Below are 7,651 nucleotides of genomic sequence, written 5' to 3'. Positions count from 1 at the left end.
TCCAACGTTTTCCTGGTCACTCATACACGTGGGTGACGCGTACACGTGACCCTTGTTTTTTTAACATTGAGATGAGCGTTGGAGATAGCGTTGTTGGGCCAACGTTCTACCCATGCGTGCGTGTGGGCGACATGCACGCGTGCCTTGTCTATTCTTCACTTCTCACGCGTACGCGTGTGTGACACGTACACGTGTCTTGTCAACTTTTCTCTTTTCACACGTACGCGTGAGTGACGCGTGCGTGTGGCCTCTTATTTTACACTTCTCACACATACGCGTACGCGTGGCTGTTGATTTTTCCAGGCTTCTTTTTCGTGCATATTGGGGGTAAGGTTGGATCACCAACGTTCCCTCCAACATTTCTTCCTCAATTTTTTTATACCAGCATTGGTTGATTGCCAACGTTCACTCTAATGTTCGCACTAATATTGGTTCTCCCTTTTTGCTTTTCTCTGCTTCTTTGCTTCTTTTTTGCCTATCATCAAACAAATAAGTGTATCAAAGTAACATACAAGATAATCTTTACTTATACTAAGTGTGCTAATAATGCTCAAAATTATAAGTTCACTTAGTGTGATCTATTTCATCTTATTTACCCTGTATATTAACAAAAATTCACCTATGCTTGAGATTTTCTTAATGCAGAGATTTTTCATGCTTTTGCTCCTTTATCAACAAAATTTGTATGAAACTAAACAAAAATCCAGTGAAAAAGCATAGAAAAACAGGCAATGATGCCTTGGCATCACAACACCAAACTTAAATCTTGCTTGTCCCCATACAAAAAGAGACTCATGCAATAAGGTTTGACAATCCAAGGTCAGAAGACAGTAGCAGTGTAATGTTCATGGTCAGCTAGTTTTCTATGCATGCAATAATCACAAAAGAGATTACATAATTGATGCCTCTATCTAGCTCATTTTAGGAAATCTTTTTCCTTAAGTTTCTTCCTTGAACAAGCTTTTCATTCTGTATATGGCTTATTCTTTTCGGGTGCTTTGCACCATGAGTTACAAGCAAAGCTACGACTCTAAATGCTTTGTTTCAAGTATTACCACTTGATACATAAGCACCACAAGCATTTAATTAGAGGACTCTTTTAGTACATTTTGTTTCTTATCTTCTTGACTCTCTAATCATTGATGCTCAGAGCCTTGAGCTTTGAAGGAGTACCTTTGCACTTGAGCCTAACCTTGACTCTAAGTGTTTTGTTTTCAAGCTTTTTGCTTGATACATAAACACCACAAGTACTTAACAAATGAATTATCATTGGTACTCAGAGCCTTCAGGTTTCTCGTTCTTTCCCTTCTCTTTTTCTTGCCTTAATTGCAATTGCTTCTTCAAGGTTTTCATTATATCAAAAATTTCACAAAATGTCTTAGATGAAAACTTCAATTTAAATAAATTCAAATGCAATTGAGCAACAATAGTCATGCTAGCTTCCCAATACTCATAAGCTCATGCTAACTTCTTCTTTAAGGACCTTGTTTGTTTATGATTATGAAACTAAATTACTTTGTACTCACAAAATTCAAGATGGCAATCATAATGTCACAGCAACATGTTACAATTCAAACATAAAACTATGCTTATTCATAAGGAGCATTCACACATACATACAAAGAAGATAGAAGACAGTCATGCAACTTAAAATACTGGGAATAAATAAGAGGAAAAAGGAACTTTACCACCTTGTAGTTTATCTTGATTGTTGTTGTCCTTCACCTCCTATTCTTCCCCTTCCCACACCAATTTAGGATGATTGCCTGTCTTCAAACAACGAATAAAGCAGTGGTGGTGGGGTCTATGATGGGTCATGAATGTCTTACACACTGAAATGTGAGTGATATATGTGGTTAAGCAACCAAAAATTAAAGATCACACTGCAGGCCTAAGAAGCAAAGGCATTATGATTAGACAAACAAGTGATGTTGCTGGATACATTGCACACAAAAAATGAGTGGCACACTAAACTTAGTGTGACACTTTCTCTTAGAATTGATGCAAGTATCCAAAAAGATTGAAAAACAGATTGTTCCAGGGCAACACCAAACTTAGAATGTAACCATATATGCCAATTTTTATTTGAAAGAAAGCAATGTACAAGAAACTGTTATATGTGCTAATAACACAATCACCAAGAGCCAGAGGTGTCACAAACAAGGGCTTCTTTGTGAGGCATTAACACAAACAGTCCTGAAGCAAGAAAAAATAAAGAACAAAAGCAATTAAATGAACAGAAAGAAAATGTCTAATCTAGGCAATCAACCAACCGGTAGATTGTCAATCACATTAATTCCCGGCAACGGCGCCAAAAATTTGATACGCGAAAAATAAGTTCTGCGCAATAACTATCGGCAAGTGTACCGGGTTGTATCAAGTAATAAAACTCACAAAAGAGTATGATCGATCCCACGAGGATTAATGGATTAAGCAATCAATAGTTGATTAATTAACCTAGTTAGACAAGCATAATTGGAGTAATGAGCAGCAGGAAGTGTAAATTAACAGAAAAGGAATGTGCAGAGAAGTACAGAAAAGTAAAATGACATAAATGTAAAGTGCAGAAAGTAAATGACAAAAAGTAAATGTAAGAACTAAAAATAAAATAAACATTGGGATTAAGAGATATTGAAATTCTCCAGATCAAGTTCATCCACATCTCTTCCTCAATCAATGCATTCATTGTTCTTCTTGGCTATCTTAGGTGATTGGATCCCAATGTCTTGGCTCACCAATCTCTCTAAGCTTGAACAATTTTCCAATGGCTTGGTTTAATTTTTCATGGGAAGAGATGAAGCTTGGTCACTGATTATACCACTGATGCACGGAAACTTGTCTCTCAACAAATTTCCCTCGGCAAGTATACCGAATTGTCGTCAAGTAAAAACTCACAACAGAGTTAGGTCGAATCCCACAGGGATTGATTGGTCAAGCAACTTTAATCGGAGGAATGTTCTAGTTGAGCTAAGCAGAAGTTGATTTGAGAGTTGCAGAAAATTAAATGGTGGGAAAGTAAATAGAAGAAATTGTAAATGCTGAAATAAAGAACTGAATATAAATGACAGAAAATAAATTGCAGAATCTTAAATGGGAAATGGAGAATTCAGCATAAAAGTAAATGACAGAAAATAAAGAGAATGGGTAAGATCAGAAATGGGGAATTCATTGGGCTCAGGAGATATTGCATTCTCCGAATCAAGTTCATTTTCATCTCTTCCTCAATCAATGCATTCATTGATCTCCTTGGCAATCTTAAGTAATTGAATTCCAATTCCTTGGTAATTCAATCTCTCAAATCTTGATCAATAGCCAATTCCTTGGTCTAATTGCTCATGAGAAGAGATGAAGTGTGGTCACTAATTATACCACATGTATTCCCAAATCCAAATGTTGGTAGGATTATATGTCACTATATCCATCCAAACCCCAATTTGGTCCAACATGAGAAAGCATTTCTAGCATGATCTCTTTATTCCTCTTCCAAGGTTCCGAAGAGATCCAAGTATGAATAGCTTATTTTCCAAGACAACTACCCAATTGGATGAAGATTGAAAGCTTTCTAGTAAAATCAAGAGAAAAGAAAGAAGAAGGATAATGAAAACTATTATTGATCCATCAAATTACAACAGAGCTCCCTAACCCAATGAAAGGGGTTTAGTTGTTCATAGATCTGGGAATGGAAAGCAAAGATGGAAAATACATTCTGAAAGTAAAACTAGAAGTTGCAGAGAAAGTAAAATTTTACAGAGAGTGGTTCTCTCTATCCAAAAGCTCTTCTCTAGTTCAAAACTACTCCTATATATACTACTCTTCTGATCTTCTAGTTGGCTCTTCAAGTCTTGGATATGGGCCTTTGGATCTTTGAGTTGAAGCAGTTTGGAATCTTCAGTGGGCTCAGCTTTACCTGCAGAGAAAGTGTGAAGTAGGCATGGACTTTAGTTAGGACGTTAGTGGTGTTAACGTTAAGTGAAAATGTGGGTTCGAGAACGTTAGTGACAATCACCTTTTTCACTAACATTCATAGCCCAAGATGGTTCACGTTAACTTCAACGTTAGTGGCACTAACGTGACCACTAACTTTGCCTCTTGGTCCATCGCAAGCGTTATTGGCGTTTACCTTTGCCAATAACCTTGCTCTTAGCCCCCCTTTTCTCACGTTAGAGTCCACGTTAGTATAACTAACGTGGCTCTTAACGTGGGCATGCCTTAGCCTCGAGAGCATTAGTGACACTTACCTTTGTCACTAACGCTCCAAACGCCCTTTCTCACGTTATAATGCCTCACGTTAATTGTCTTAACGTGGCCACTAACGTGGTAGTGATTGCCATCTCCAACGTTAGTGACAAAGGTGAGTGTCACTAACGTTGGCTCATCATTTCTTTCCTCCATGTTAGCTTCCACGTTAATGCAAATTAATGTGGCAACTAACGTGGCTCATAGTGACTTAGTCTAACGTTAGTGACAAAGGTGAGTGTCGCTAACGTTGGCGATTCCTTGCTCCTTCCACGTTAGAGTTCACATTAATGTAGTTAACGTGACTCTTAACGTGGCCAATTGGGCTTAGTCCAACGTTAGTGACAAAGGTGAGTGTCACTAATATTAGCATTGTCTTCCCTTTCCACGTTAGAGTTCACGTTAACTGAGTTAACTTGACTCTTAACGTGGCTAATTGCCAATTTGGAGCGTTAGTGGTATTCACTTTTACCACTAATGCTGGAGCTCCCTTTCTCTCCACGTTAACTACCACGTTAATGTAGTTAACGTGGCAATTAACGTGGGCCATGATGGTTTCAAAGGCGTTATTGGCAATCACTTTTCTCATTAACGTTGCAAGTTTATTCCCATTCCACGTTAGTAGTCATGTTAATTAGATTAACGTGGCTGCTAATGTGGCTCTTCCTTGCTTCCTTTGTCCTAAAATCAAGCAAATAAAGTGTATTAAAGCTCTAATCCAAGTTATGAGACATGCATTATCCAATTTGTCATTCAATTCATGCATAATTCTCATAAAATCACATGAAATTTACAATGTTTGCTTGAAGCAAGATGTAAGTGATTATCTACCCAAAACTTGCTTATTAACTAAGAAAATGCATGAAACTATCCTAAAACAGTAAAGAAAAGGTCAGTGAAACTGGCCAAAATGCCCTGGCATCACAACACCAAACTTAAAGCTTGCTTGTCCCTAAGCAAGTACTGAAACATGAGAATGATGAATGAAATGACAAGAGAAATGAGTCATTATTGTGGAAGTGATGTCCTTGGTTTTAAGGGGTTTCATGCATAGCAACTTAGGTTCATTCCTTCATTGGCTTTCAGACCTTTACCATGCCCTGGAATACTCACTTGATTGCACCCTATGAGACTTTTATTCATTGATCCCTTTGTCTTTTTAGGGTTTGATTGTGTTCTTTAGACTAGGTGCTCTGTAAGGGGGCGACTGTTTAATATAAGCTTTCAGCCAGCACTCCCGAACCAGTTGGTTCAAGGTGCTAGGTGTTAAGACACCCCTAAGGACTTACTCCCTCAAGTTTCTTTCCCCCATACATTCACATCACAGGCACATGGTTTGTTATTTTTATTCTTGAGACCTTGGTGTCCATCACCTCTTTGGGTTACTAAGTGTTCTGTAGCAAAGGTTACTCTTGATAGTGGACTTTTAGCTGATAATCCCGGATTAGTTAACCCAAGTTACCAAGTGATAAGGCACCCCTGAGAGCTTATTCATCCAAGTATATTGATGTGTGAAAAACGATCCAACACAAAACTCACCGGCAAGTGTACCGGGTCGCATCAAGTAATAATAACTCACATGAGTGAGGTCGATCCCACAGGGATTGAAGGATTGAGCAATTTTAGTTTAGTGGTTGATTTAGTCAAGCGAATCAAGATTTGGTTGAGTGATTTGTGATTTGCAGAAGCTAAATTGCATGGAAAGTAAAGGGGAAGGGGAAATTTGCAGTAAACTAAAGAACAGGAAAGTAAATGTGCTGAATCTTAAAGTGCAAGTAAATTAAATTGCAGAAACTTAAATTGCAAGAAATGTAAATGGCTGAAGCTTAAACTGCAAGAAACGTAAATTGCTTGAATTGTAAAAGGGATTGGGAGTTGGGATTGCAGAAATTAAACAAGAACAAGTAAATTGTATTAAACAATAAAAGAGAAAATTGAATTGCAGTGAAGTAGATCTTAAACAGAAGAGTAAAATGCTTTGAGAATTTAAAAGACAGAGAAAGCAGTGCTTAATTTGCAGCAAAGTAAAAGAGGTTGAAGATCTCAGGAGTGGAAGAGACTAGATAACAAGTCTAGATCTCAAATCATTCCTTGATCCAACAAGAACAATTGCAAAGGAAATAAAGAAAAGTAAATTGCAGAAATAGTAGAGGAATGAAGTAGTAAAGTAAACAGAAAGTGCAATTCAATTATGCAGAAAATTAAAACAAGATCTCAAGGTGAGATTGAAACAGAAGTTCTTCAATTCTCCACCCAAGATCCAAAGCAAGAAAATAAAAAAAGTGCTCAAGCAAGAACCCAGAAGAAGAGAGATCAATTCTCCTTCCAAGTTCTCAGAAATTACAAACTCAAAGCCAAAAGTCCAGAATTAAAATGAAAGCTCCAAAGGAAAATTCAAAGTAAAAGTCTAGAGGTAAAAGAAGATAAAAATCCAAAAGTTCAAAAGTCCCAATTACATCAAACTAACTTCTATTTATACACTTTCTATTCTTGAATTTTGGAATTTGGGTGGGCTTTTGATTTGGTGAAGAAATGAATTAAATTGGATTTTTAATCCAATTTTTAGCCCAAATGCATCTCCCAGGGGTAAGCTCAGTTGGAAAAACCAACTGAGCACTCTAATGCCTTGCTTGCCCGTGTCAACTTGGTGCGCCCAGCCTTGTTTGAGTGTCAATTGCACTAGAGCTCAGTTGGAATTTTGAACTGAGCTCTAAGTGTTGGCCGTGTCATGATGCTCACTCAAAGCCTCTTTGTTGCGCCAAAATGCTTGCTCCTTGGTGTCATGACCGTGTCAAATTGTGGAGGCTTGGGGGAGGCAATACTCAATTGAAAAAACCAAATGAGCTTTCCTTGTAGCGCTTAGCTTGAGACTTCAAGGTCCCAGGTTCGAATCCTGGTGAAGGAAGTGGAGGCTAATTTACTTTGGAGGAGTTGGACGCTCCTCCCTTGCTTCTCATGGAGTTCCCTTGTTTGAACCTTGGCCCAAGCATTTAAGCTATTCTTCCTTGATTTTTCTTGCAAGCTTGGTGGCATTCCTTCCTTATGTTTCAAGGAATTCCCAAGTTCAAATCCCAGAGGAAGCATTTTGGCTATTTCTCTTGATTTTTCCTTGCAAGGAGTAGCGTGTGGTTCTAAGTTCAAACCATGGAGGAGGCATTTTGGCTAATTCTTCATGATTTTTATTGCAAGGAGTGTTCCTTGCTTCCTTTAGCTCATGGGTTCGAAACTTGGTGGCTTCACTCCTTGGAAATTCATCTGGAATTAATATGGAGAGGTCCCCGATAAAGTTAACTTAGTTAACTTAGCTTTGCACCATTTCCTTCTCTTTTCATTCCTTGTGAAGCTCAGTTTGCTTTATCAACTTAGCTTTCCTTCTTCCTCAATGTGGTTATACTTTTTCTTTCCTTGGGCACGC

The sequence above is a fragment of the Arachis ipaensis genome, chromosome B10, assembly GCF_059453495.1.
Source record: "Arachis ipaensis isolate K30076 ecotype BB chromosome B10, ASM5945349v1, whole genome shotgun sequence".
NCBI lineage: Eukaryota > Viridiplantae > Streptophyta > Magnoliopsida > Fabales > Fabaceae > Arachis > Arachis ipaensis.
This window is presented reverse-complemented; position numbering follows the sequence as displayed.